This window comes from Delphinapterus leucas, chromosome 12 (assembly GCF_059928025.1).
Source record: "Delphinapterus leucas isolate spDelLeu-1000000601 "Yukka" chromosome 12, BTC_Dleu_Yukka2, whole genome shotgun sequence".
Lineage (NCBI taxonomy): Eukaryota > Metazoa > Chordata > Mammalia > Artiodactyla > Monodontidae > Delphinapterus > Delphinapterus leucas.
This window is the reverse complement of record NC_143140.1, coordinates 67,539,173-67,552,651: the sequence shown is the minus strand read 5'-3', so window position 1 is coordinate 67,552,651 and position 13,479 is coordinate 67,539,173. Positions and strand designations below refer to the sequence as shown.

At 38.5% G+C, this 13,479-nt stretch overlaps 1 long non-coding RNA gene across 1 annotated transcript in view; it reads left to right on the top strand.

Moving 5' to 3' along the window:
* The window catches only part of LOC149747892 (uncharacterized), an 87,191-nt gene extending 73,994 nt beyond the window's left edge, over positions 1-13,197 (top strand). Inside the window, exon 3 of the long non-coding RNA XR_016395204.1 lies at positions 12,739-13,197. This is a non-coding gene — a long non-coding RNA (uncharacterized LOC149747892). The remainder of the gene's footprint in view (positions 1-12,738) is intronic.
* The last annotated feature ends 282 nt before the right edge of the window (positions 13,198-13,479 follow it).

Genomic DNA, 13,479 nt, shown 5'->3' with positions numbered 1-13,479 from the left:
TATTTAAAACAGATCTAAGAAGGAAAGTTTTTTTTGGAAATCAAGACTGTATTAGTATTTGGAGCTGCTGACAGGGAGAAAATTCTATTCTTAAAAAAGCATTTCTCTGTCTGGCTGTATTATATGAGGTTGGTTTTTTTTTTTCTTGTTTGCTTTTAACTCATTCATTCTTGGCTATGTGCTCTTGTAACATAGTCAGTTTTTCTCAAGAGAAGGCCAAATAATGGAGGGATACTCAACACAGAAACAACCTTACAAAATGTTGATTTTTCATTTCTCAGCTATCAATTAATCTGCTGGTCATTTATTTCACTAATTAGCCTCCTCTTGGAAAAGGCGAACAGAAATTTTACCACTGCTGAATTCCAAATTAATAAAAAAAATTTACCTTAGTTTTAATTAGCAAGAGATTTAGTAAAGAAGAGAGTTAAAAATACTTGGCATTTTACTTATATATTATTAACATACACTTGACTCTATTAATATATAATTCATAAATACATTTATTATATATTACTATATATGAATTGTATTTGTTTTTTCTTATCCTAATTACATCTGCACTACAGTATAGAATTTTCAGAGTTAATTGCAGTGACTCTCCTGTCTTTCCCTCCCATTGTCTCTAGATTCATTATTTAAACTATTAACACCTTATATTTTCCAAGATTTTGTTCTTATACCAAAATAATATTCCTCATGATATAATGAATGTATTTTGATCTATTTTCACTTTAGATTTATAAGGCTTTATCATTACAGAGTAATAATCCTAGATTTCTTAACATTTGGAGAATTCTTTTATTAAATTAGTGGGTGATTTGAGGAAAGCTCTTTTTGCGGGGGAGGGTTGCTTTGCATTTTGTTTCTTATTTTGGGTTTTTTTTTTTTGATCATCAACACTATACTCTTGACAAATGGACATATTTGTGCTTATGTTAAATAAAGTGAATTGAAATTAATCTTATAAGAATTGCATTTATACTCCTTTAAAAAATCAGTATTTCTTGGATACATATATATGCACTACAAAAAAGTGCACTTGATTTGCTGTCATTTTTCTAAAAAAGGTATACATTTAGAGACTTAAAAAGATCTATATCAAGGTACTTAGTGGGAATATGAATGTTTTAAAGAGATTTCCCTTTGTTTACCTGTATTTACTAACTTTTCTAGAGTGAACTTTAATTGATTTTGTACTCAGAAGTACAAAAATATATTTTACATTAAATTAAAAAAAAATCAGTATAGTGGAATTGATCCAGAAAGCTAGTCTCACTGGGTCTTGACAGATGGTGGTACACCTGATCCTTCGTTCAGTGGTTAAGTCAGAAGCCACACCCTTGTCTGAGAGCTGGTACTGGATGTGGGGAGGATGATTATGACCCAGAATCAATGAATTCACACCTTGAAGGGGACCCCAGTGGCTGCTGCTAGGGCAGCCTTCTCATCCATCCTACAGATGTGGTCACTTTCCAGTTCACATGGCCACATAGCCAATGCTGGTTTCAGGAAGTCTTTTTCCAGAGGTCACAGACTCATGAAATATTGGCTGCCATATCAGGTCTGCAGGTCTTCACTATTTCTTAACAATAGTTAAGAAATTTGGAATTAGTAAGTGCATTTAGCAATCAGGAGTATTCACATAAAAATTCAGATATCTAGGCTGTCTTGAAAATAACCTTGAAAAGGCCAACTTAAGAGTTCTTTCCATAGGTGACAGGTGAGTTGGAAGAGCAATTGCCCATCTTATGAGGGCCACACACTTTTGTTCTCAGCTGACTTCCTATGGACCACCTGGCCCTACAGGCCTTTGAGTTTGCAACTTCGATACATTAGTCAAAAGTAATATAAAACTGTGAGAAAGTGATTCCTTCCTGATAATAATTAGGTTTGCCAAACACCAGTTCTCAGGATGCCTTAGATTTCCTGCTTGTACTTCTATGTTATTTGGGAATCACCAAATGGGAAATGAAAAAAAGCAAATGGACCTAACTCACAGCTTGAAGTACTTAAGAGTCAGACTAAGATAGGAAACATGGCTTGAGAATATGGGTTTATTATCTCTATGACACTTGGATGGTGGGGAAGAGAAAGCATCAGAGGCAATGACACTGTCCATTGGATTTTCCTGAGACCAATTTTAGACAGCAGGAGAAGATGACTCTGCCTTCTAAGTGTCTTTTGTCCTGGACTCATAATTCTTCCACGTATATTCATTTATACAGTTCTTAATTTTAACTACATCTCTGATGGCACCCTGAAGCAAAGCACATAGTGGGAAAAATGCATTTGTTAAATCTTGACCTTTGGATTCAAAGAGGATGTTTTAGTTGTGATGTCATTTCCAGACTATCCTTCTGCAAGCAAATTATTAACATTTGTTAGTGGGAATTCCCCAGTGGTCTAGTGGTTAGGATTCCACACTCTCACTGCAGAGAGCCCAGGTTCAATCCCTGGTTGGGGAACTAAAATCCCACAAGCCTCACAGCGTGGCCAAAAAAAAAAAAAAAATTTGTTAGATGGAGATACCTACTTGTGTACATCTTACTAAACCTTTCCAAGATGGAAGTGGATTCTAAGGTTGACATTAGCATCATAATTAAGGGTGAGCGACAAAAACATTTTACTCAGAGATAGAGGAGAGTCATATATATTTAAATAGGATGTCAAGTAAGGTATGTGTTTCTTTCATGCTCTATAATAATGACACATACCTTGAGGGCATTGAAAATTTGGATTTGTTCTGAGGTTTCAGTATCTGTTGTCACATAGGTTAAACCTTTATGTGCTGTAGTTAGAGATTTGCTGTAGTTATATATGCTGTAGTTAGAGATTGCAAAGTGTTTTTGCTCATTTAATATTTTTCTAGAATAGCTCTCATCTCTTGGCTCTGAATGACCAAATACCTTGCTTATTGTAGATTCATCTTCATAGCTACATTATTTGACCTGAACTAGATGATAACCAGTTTTATTTGCAGGAAAACATTAATCTAAGCAGAAGCATTCAAACACATGTGTAGAATCATTTCTCCTAGTACACATCTATTTCATTAATTTTATTTCCCAACATCTCACCAAACTACCTCTGGCACAGTTTTCTTGTTAGTCTAAATAGGAGAGTCCTCCTCAGTCCTACATGACTGTTTACATAGGCCGTTGATCAATTTTGTTTGGATTTTAAAAAGTTTTCATGGCTATTAAACGGAAAGGCAATACTTAAAGCACATCCCTTTAGATATATTTTTTCCTGATTTTATTCCTAATTTAATAATTAGGAAATAAAGAACTGATTCCTAAATAGTTTTTGGCTGAAAAACAAAATAGTATTTTTTAACACAATGCTTAGCTGTGGCTTTTGGCCAACGTTTATGCCTTGCATGTCATTTGTGAATGCTTTCAAATAAAAAATGTGCAGAGTTGCATTTATTTTTTGGCCTCATAGACCACATAAGAGCAGTTTCCATGCTTATTCTAAGCCAGCTCTGTAAAGAGATGTAATGCTACTTAAATTTTTAAACAAGTCAAGAATCTCAAACAGGGCTGTGTTATGTTATCACATCTGGTCATTCTTTGCATTAAAAGGATTATTCTCCCTGTTTTGCATTGTTCACTACTTGGACATCCAAAATGTCAATAACAGACCAAGACTGCAATAGGTCACTAGAGGGAAGAGAATATGGAGAGTAAAGAATAGCATTGAAATACGCTTTAATCTCTAAAAACTGGTTTTTAAAGTTTTGGGTCCATAGATTTTGTTAAGAATCTAATGAAAGTTGTAGAACCCTCTCTAGAGAAATGCACATATACTTGCAAAATCTGAATATTCAGTGAGGCTCATCATGACTTTGGGCTTGGAGATCACAGGTTAGAAACCCTTGCAACAAATTGATATGTTATATTTTACACACAACATAGACTATGTATGTATGCACATATGTGCTAGGATGTACATAGTCAAATTTTTTTTTAAATTCCTTTAAGTAATTATGAAGTTAACTCCCCAAGTAGTTGAAAGCTTGGAAATCTTGGTTGTTTCTGTCTAAAGGGTTGTTTAATTCCATAAGACACAGGTAGTGATGCTAACTTTTAAAAATCAATATTTTAATGAAATAAAAGAGTATGCTGAAAACAAGTGATATAAAGGTAATTTATCTAACTGCAATTGGGTAATACCTTCTTACCCTCATCCCTTTAACAGTTTTTGATTTCAAATGTTGACAAGATGCCCATTTTCTATGTAAGTCTGTAAAAATTGAATGTTAGATTCCTTATGTCTTCAGTAACATTCAGTTCAAAATATTTCTAACTTTCCTTGTAATTCCTTCTTTGGACACAGAAAAAATTTAGAAGCCTGTTGTATAATTCCAAAATTACTTAGAAATGTGTTATTTAGAGTGTGTTCATTATTTTCAGGTATTTGGGGGTTTTATATGTCTTTTGTTATTGATTTCTATTTTAATTCCATTTTCATGAGAAAACACTGTGTATGAATTAAATCCTTTGGAATTGATAGTCACTTGTTTTTTTATTTTTATTTTTTCGTCACTTGGTTTTTATATGACCCATTTTGTTGAATGTTTTAGGTGCACTTGAAAAGACTGGGCGTTCTGCCATTGTTGGTTACAGTGTTCTACTTATGTCAATTAGGTCAAGTTGGTCGATAACATCCTTACTGATTTTCATCTACTCATTCTCTCAATTACTGAGACTGGAATGTTAAAATCCCCAAACATAATTGGTGTACTGGGTTGAATGGTGTTCCCCCCACCCCAAATCCATGTCTATCTAGAATCTGTGAATGTGACCTTATTCAAAAATAGGGTCTTTGCAGGTGTAATCAAGTTAAGATAAGGTCCATCCTACTGGAGAGGAGTGGGCCCTTATCCATTGACTGATGTCCCTATAAGACTAAGGAAATTTGGACGCAGACACAAAAGGAAGGCGGCCATGTGAAGATGGAGGCGGAGATTGGAGGTATGAAGCCAGAAGCTGAGGAATGTCGGCTGGCAATCACCAAATGCTTTAAATGGCAAGAAACACTCCTTCCCTAAGCCCTTCCTAGAGAGCATGGCCCTGCCAACACGCTGATTTCAGACTTCTAGCCTTTAGAACTCTAAGACAATGAATTTCTGCTGTATTAAGCTCCCCCCGCCTGCACCCAAAAGGATGTTAGGACACTGTAATAATTACTTTGACAGATTTCTCTGGAATGTTTTAAAGTTTTTAGAAAGCAAAAATGCTCCACCATGTTATTGATAACAAACAAGAAATAGATGCTTTCGCTAGCATGGTCTTTAATATTTTTGGGTATATGAATAGGGTTATGAAATAAATAGAGATTTTCAATAAAATCGTAAATATTTGTCTTCCGCACTTTCAATTATAGGGTTAAACTCAAACAAAAATCAGAACACAAAGATGAAAACTTTCACCCAAATCTCAACCTAGATCATTATTTATCAATCATTCCACTCTGTGCCAAGTACTGGGCTATGTGCTGTACCTTTTGAGGATTGAAAAATAGAATAGAAGCAGCCCTGTTCTCAAGGTGCTCCCAGCATAGTGCCAGAATAAGACCTATAAGCGGCGACCTCATTACAGAGGCCATCAGTACTCTATTATGCTAACAAGTGTGATGTTTTGGACATATTTCCCAATTAATGTTTCCTTATCAGCTAGCCAAGTTTTCCCTCCCTGCTCCTTCCCCGTCTTATTGGATCCAGGAAAGAGGCTGACTGAAGCTACCGGGAAGGAAGGAAAGTCGGCCCCTTCCATCCTCGGAGGGTAACAGGAGGAGGAAAAAGGTGCAAGGGACTGGGGGCACCTATGTCCCAGCTTCTCTCCTGGAATAGAAGAAGTTCCAGGTCCGGGCCTCTTAAACTCTCGGGAGAGAGCTGATGAGGGAGGGCGATGCGGGTTGCGGGTTCGGCCGGGGAGAGGCGCCCTCGTGGAGCGCCCCGCGTCTCAACACAGCGGGAGCGAGAGGACCGTGCACTCCCATCCAGCCCCGACTCGGCAGAGGATGCGCGCGTGGTGCCCAGGGAACAAAGGACCAGAGACAGCACAAAGGCGCCTGGCACAGATGCAAGACAGCTTCTTCCCCACCCAAAACAAACCCCAAACCCAGAAACTCACAGCGAGGTCCCTGTGGAAATGGCGCCCTCTGGAGGAGACGAGGAGAGGGGTAGAACTAGAAGAGACCCGCCTTGCCCGGAAGAGGCAAAGCAAAAGCAACGCTTGGATGTTTATGCAAAAGAGATGACTTAAACTTGCAGACGAGGAGGAGCTGTGAATTGTCAAGTTTAAATTGCTACCCTCTCCCTCCACACCACACCTCACTCCCAGGGTGGGAGTGTATTAGGAAAAATGGACTGCAGGGATCCTTACCCGAGATCTAAAGAGGTCACATTTTCTTCTCAAGTGAAGATCAAGACGACTGAGCCTCTTGCCTTATATGTTGTCATCCTCCGCCCCTGCTTGTCCCTGCAGACAAGGTCAAGCCTTTGCATAAACAAAATAGAATATATCTAGGAGTGAACTACCCCGAAATTAACATTCCTAACTGTGCCCTTTCTAAGGCTGTATTTAAAAAACAGCACCCAATTTCTTGACGTTATGCAATTTATTATTCTAATCATGCATCTCTGTCTTTTAGAAGTCTAAATGTCACTTCTCCCTGCTCTTATCTACCTCGTTTGATGGTTTGATGGTTCCCGTTAAAATAAAGCGATGGAGTATAACTGGCTTTTAGTGCAATTGATCACTGCTGGGGGAAGAGTCAGCAAGGGAGCATTCTAGAGCACAAACTTTGGTTCTCCAGAATCAGGGCTGGATTCCTCAACAGATAAAGACAGGCCTCTCAGGGCACCGGCTAAGCTGGGCACCAAAGTAAGTAGGTGCTTAAATCCTCTGAAAGCGTTACCTGGCCCTGTGCAGAACAGCTTACTAGAAAAAAGCAGCAATAAGACAAGGATATTTTCCCACCTGATTTTAAGAGGTTTTTTTCCCTAGATAAAATGAGAATAAAAACATGAAATTTTGTCTGTCCATTGAGAAGGTGATATATGAAGGGGAGGAAAGAACCAGAACTCACCCTATTGCACGCTTCTGCCTTGATCTTTGTTTCTTCTCATGACGGGCTGTTAAAACCACATTAGGGTATATAGTTGAGTTTCCAAAGAGACCTCTGCTTTGGGGATGTGTGTTTGCTGTGTGTGTGTGTGTAGTGGGCGAGGGAGAGGGAGACCAGATACACTCCCTCAGACTAAGGTGGCCCAAGTCCTAGGATAGAAGTGAGGTGTGAACCCCATAACTTTGGGATAATAAAGCAGGGCTGTGAAGATTCGCTAGGCCTCCAATACCCCCAACTGCAGCCAAAGGCAGGAATCTCTGCGATGGACAAGAGTAGGTTCTAGATCCGGTATGTGACCAGGGAGTTGATAACTCACATTTCTTACTTTCATTTCATATTCTTCCACATGATAGAGGTCAGCAAACATAGCAACTTGTCTCAATTAACTCTTGCTCCTCCTTTCAAAATTATGTATATTTTAAGAGCTATATAAATGTAAGATATCTATTTATCTATCTACCTACCTGTATCTTTCTACCTATCTCTAACTCTATCTATATATATTCCTTTTCACCTGAGTACATATGACTTTCCAGTGCCTAGAAGAGTAGTTTGCACAGAAGCACTCAATTAATGCTATATCAATCCTCTGAGGGATCTGAAAATTATCCGTGAACTTTTGCTACTCTCTTTTTAAGGATGGTATTATAAAATTTTAAAATATACAGAGTTATTTCAAAACAGCCAATGACTTAGTAATTGATGATGCTGGGATGACGGATAAGTGCTTATTATGCCAGACAACGTATCAAGTACTCCACACACGTCACTTCACCTGATCCTCACCAGCCTGAGAATAGTAGCAAGTGCTGGGTCTTTCCATGGGCTTGGCCCTGTGCTCAGCACCTTGACGACATGTACTATTAAATTTATTTTTCATAACAACCTTAGAAAATAGGAAGTACTATCAATTCTACCTTAAACTAAGACAGCTGAGGCTTAGAATGGGCAAATGATTAGTTTACAGGTCACACTGCCAGTAAGTGGTGGCACTGGGATTTGAGCAGGCACTCTGCTCTTAACCACACATTATTTTTCCCATTTTATAGAGGAATTAGTTGAGGTTTTCTTAGAGGTAAGTCAAATCATGTTACTCTTCTAATCAATACCCTTTAGTGACTTCCCATTTCAATCAAAGTAAAAACAAAAGTCCTTATCATCACATCCACAGCCCTCCGTGTTCTAGTCCCCTGTTATTCTGACATCACCTCCTACTGCTTGCTGGCTCTCCACCAGGTATAGCTGTCTCTCTGCTGCTCCTTCAACACTCCAGACAAGGCCGTCCTATCTCAGGGCCTTTGCACTTTGCACAGACAAGGCTGTCCTATCTCAGGGCCTTTGCACTATCTCAGACCTTTCCTCTGTTGGGCATGCGTTTTCCCCAGATATCCACATGGCTCACTCCCTAACTTTCTTAGATGTAGTCAAATGCCACATCAGGTAATTCTTGACTATTCCATTGCAAGTTGCCACTTTTCCTCCTACCCCGAATCTTGACACTCTCTGTTCGTCTTCCCTTATTCTTTGTATTTTTTCTTGAATGTCTGTTTATATTATAAAACTCATTAGAGAGGGGTCATCTCCCCTCTCTCAAATATAAGCTTCACCAAGGACAGGTATTTTTATTTTTGTTATTTTTAAAAAATGCAGCACCAGCATTTAGAACAGAACCCAGTACAGTAATGGGTGCCCAATAAGTATTTGAGTGAGTGACAGGAGGTTAAGGCGCTCACAAAAGGTCACACGTTTAGTACTAGGCAAAGTGAGGCTTCATTACAAATCCAGTATTGGAGTTTATCCACATATCAAATGCATAAAGTATCTTCTTGAGCTCTTCTTCTAAGTCTCTTGGTCTTTAATTATAGTAGGTCGGGTGAACGTGAATAAACAAACCAAACAGGAAAAAGGCAGCCTTTGTTACTGTCTCTTAAAGTGGGATACTTTAAAGTGAGATCAAATCAGAGGCCAGGTCAGGGAAAGGGGACACTGGTCTTTAACAGAAAGGGAGTTGACAAGTGATGAAGTAAGGAATGTGCTGATGTTTCTGGGCTGCACGAAGGGGCAAAGTGTGGGAAGGTCCTGGATGAAGTTGGTGTTGGGTTAATTAATTAGGGTGGGATGCCTGCACGTTAAGGGGAGGAAGGAACCGAGGGAATTGATTTGGAGTGGACTGAAGTCTCAAGTAGCAGTTACAAAGGATCCTGGAGGCACAGGAAGGATGGGAGAAGTGCTGGGTACAGCTCAATTTGGCGAGTGGCCAAAGAAACATGTCAGATATTAGTGAAAACAGGCCACAGCTGCTGCAATTTACAAGCTACATGTCAGGCCTTTCCTTAGCCACCCTTCCACCCCGCCCCATCTCATGTCCTGGAATAGCCATTTTCTTCCGAAGACAACCAGTCATAACTCAGTTCTCACTTGAGGGCATAAGAGAAGGCAGGGCATGCTCAGGATTCATTGCTAATGGAGAAGGGCTCACAGCATTCATGAAAACTCAATTTCCCCCGAGACTGAGAATTATAATGTTAGCGTACTGAACTCCCACCTCTTTTGTTCCTAGGACAGTTTTTAAAATTGTGGTTATTTTTCTTTAATCTCATGATATCTAAACTTGTAATATCTAAGACTTCTAGAATATTTAAGTGTCTTCTTACTCCCTTCCTCTTCAAAATGTATTGATATGTTTTGTATATTTCTCCATCCTAGGAAAAAGATTCTAGATAATTCAGAGTAAAACATATATATGTATGTATATACACATATACTTATATACCAGACAGTTTAAAAGTGGAAAGAACAAAAGCATTTAAAGGTATACATGTTGTTACTGAATAATGTAATTTGGCAGAACTACTTGGTAGCATTTCTCCACTCCCCCTGCTCAGATGGCGATTAAGTGCATAGACTCTGGATCCACACATGCTGGGTTGGATTCCAGGCTCTGCCACTTCCTAGCACTTTCAAATTATTGACCTTTATGTTCCTCATCTGTAAAGTGCAGCTAAAACTAATTCTTCACTAAAAGGGCTTTAGTGATGTTTGAGTAAATACATATAACATTTATAATAGTATTAAATGTTAAATATTGCTACTATTTATAGATGCTATAAATATTTAAAAGATTTTTTGTGGTTTCTTAACCTGTTATGTACAGTATTTAGAAAAGGATCCATAGAGAGGTACTTAAATATTTCCTATCACGTTGAGGAAAAGAAAATATCATTATAGTTCTAGCCAGCCAGTATTTCTTGTTCTGATGAAACATGTAAATGGCACATGGGAAGCTCTTCTATTTAGGGAAATAAATTCAATGTAAAATAAGAGCAGGTTTAACATACAGGAAGTGAATTCTATTAATTTTTTCTATCATCAGCTTTCTTTGTGACGCTGCTTCAATGCTGAGTGAAGTTGTTTCATGGAATAGCTCTCATTTGCATTCTGAGATAACATAAGGCATAAGGTAACATGATGCCCCAGAACTGCACACTTTTTAGGATGGAGGAGCTCTGATGTTTTATCAAGCACACCTACTGAGAATGAAGATTTCACTCGAAGTCACTTTCTTCCTTGATCCCTAGCTTACACAAGTATTGTAAAACACGGATAAAGATTGTGAAAAGCACTGAAACCAAACTAAATCCTAAATAAGTTATCAATGAGTACATTTACCTCAAGTTGCTACTCTTCATACTTGGTTGTTTAACCAGCTGTTCTGTGGTCACTTGGTTATTTAAACTAAAATAAATTATGGACCACTAATCAGATGTTGGACACTGTTACGGGGTTTGGATACAGAAAATTGAATAAGTCCTGTTCTCAGTAAAAAGCATTGTCTAATGAGAGAAATACAAATTATCTTCATCTAAGTCTAATGCACGTGGTAATACTATGGTATCAATACGGATATATTACTAGGGAGACGCTAAAAAGAGAGGGATTGATTCTTCTGCAAGTATGAGGTGCAGGGGGCCTTGAAGGATGAATAGAGGTAACTAAGCTTCAACTGGAGGAGCAGCATAGTGTTTCTAGTCCATGTGCATAGTCTGTTGAAGCAAGAGTATGAGTTGAAATGTAGAGACTGTCATGATACATGTGGCTGAAAAAGGGATAAAACCTTAAGCAAGGCAGTGACAATGAAAATGGTGAGAAGAGGATTCATTTGACATTTTGAGGCATAATCAACAAGACTTGATGACTGATGCTCACATTTAGTGGGGTTAAATTGGAGATGATATGGCTTGGGTTTTTGACATTACTGAGATGGGGATGCAGCACAAATTTTTGTTTTCTTCTGTTGGTTTTGCTTTTGTTTGACAAGAATGTAGGTACTGATAATTCCAATCGAGATAGTTTTAGTTTGAATATTTTGTCACAGTGCAATCGAAAACCACATTTACCCTATTATCTCTGTGTTCAACTCATCACCGTGTCCTAACTTACAGCTGCACTTGTGTCATGCATCTCATGGTTTCTCTGGCTCATTTTTTTCCTGTCCTACAGGCTGTCTTCAGAGCTCTTGGTTTTGAAATCTAGTGACAAACAATAGAATTGACCAGTGCTAACCCAAATAAAACAAAAACAGCTCTTTCTAGGATTCGAATAGGACATGCATGTAGAAGGTGTAACCCACTCCCCTGGGAACAGTATTCCAGGTGACTGTTTTTGGCCTCCCAAACCTCCAGATCCCTAACTAGGCATGAGAATTAGCAAAGGAAAGTAAACAAGCCATTTTAGCACACCAGGAAGCTTCTCTCAAGTCACAAATACATTCCTATTCCTGAGAATTATACACAAGTCAATAAAGATTAACTAAACAGTTGGAAATACAGCTAAATAAAAGCTGAGACTTTAAAAATCACTCAAGAATATGCACATTGCAAGCAGTTTGGCAAGAAGCTCTTGCACGTTTCTTTTTGCTGTATTTCTTAACACAGTTTCTTTAAAAATCAGCTTTGGCAGACAAACGGAGATCCTCTATTAACGGATACTTGAGCACTTGGGCTGTACTCACAGTTTACTTCTGCAACTCAAAGCCCCAATTCAAACTACTGATGGAGGAGCTTTTTCTTTTTTGTTGTTTAAAAATTATTTTTTTAAATCATCGTATAAAATGTAAACATGTAAAAATGACATATTAAACAAAAGCATATTTCAAGAGTTTTTGAAACAAATGAAGGCACATCTTCTTTTGGTTGTCAATATATATTTAAATGTCAGCCTAAGAGGATTTTAAAGTACACGTAATTGTGACTGAGGCAAAATTTTAGAGAATTGTTATCCAATTTGTAGACCCAAGAGATCAACGAAGTTTGTTTGTTTGTTTGTTTGTTTTTTTCGGTACGTGGGGCTCTCACTGTCGTGGCCTCTCCCGTTGCGGAGCACAGGCTCTGGACGCGCAGGCCCAACGGCCATAGCTCACGGGCCCAGCTGCTCTGCAGCATGTGGGATCTCCCCGGACCGGGGCACGAACCCGTGTCCCCCGCTTCGGCAGGCGGACTCTCAACCACTGCGCCACCAGGGAAGCCCTCAACAAAGTTTTAAAACTATCCATTAACTTCTGCCTTTTGATCCTATTGTAATTTATTTGTGTATTTTTTTCAGGGTGAAGATAGAAAATGAAACTCAGATGAATCGGTTTTGCTCCTTGAATGTAACTTCACTACAAAAGTAGATGAAGTTGAGGAGGTTTAAATTACTCCACAAACTGGAATAAAATTTCTAATGATATGTGCATTTAGATTGTTTTATTCCAGTCCCCCAATTACTATTTATAACTAAAAAATAGATTTAAATCATAGAAACCATATGTATTTCAATGCCGGAATGCTTTTCTTTGGAAAGAAATATAAAGTGTAATAAGTTGATAATTTTTTTTTTTTTTTTTTTTCCGGTACGCGGGCCTCTCACTGTTGCAGCCTCTCCCGTTGCGGAGCACAGGCTCCGGACGCGCAGGCTCAGCGGCCATGGTTCACGGGCCCAGCCGCTCCGCGGCATATGGGATCTTACCTTACCGGCACACAAACCCGTGTCCCCTGCATCGGCAGGCGGACTCTTAACCACTGCGCCGCCAGGGAAGCCCTACGTTGATAATTTTTATAAATAGTTAAAAGACTATCTATTGAAAATCACCAAATGCTTTAAAATGTTTGTCTAAAAACTCTTGTGTTTGATTTCCAAAGAAGTGAGCCAGCATTGCTGGTTGTTCTGTTTACATAGTAAGAGCTTCTCTCTGGCATAATCAGTTATCTTACTACTTTTTAAGAAAAACATTAAACCTGAGAATTGAACAATTGCCAGAAAAAAAGAAAACAAACCAAAAAAACTTTCATCATAAAAGGCTTA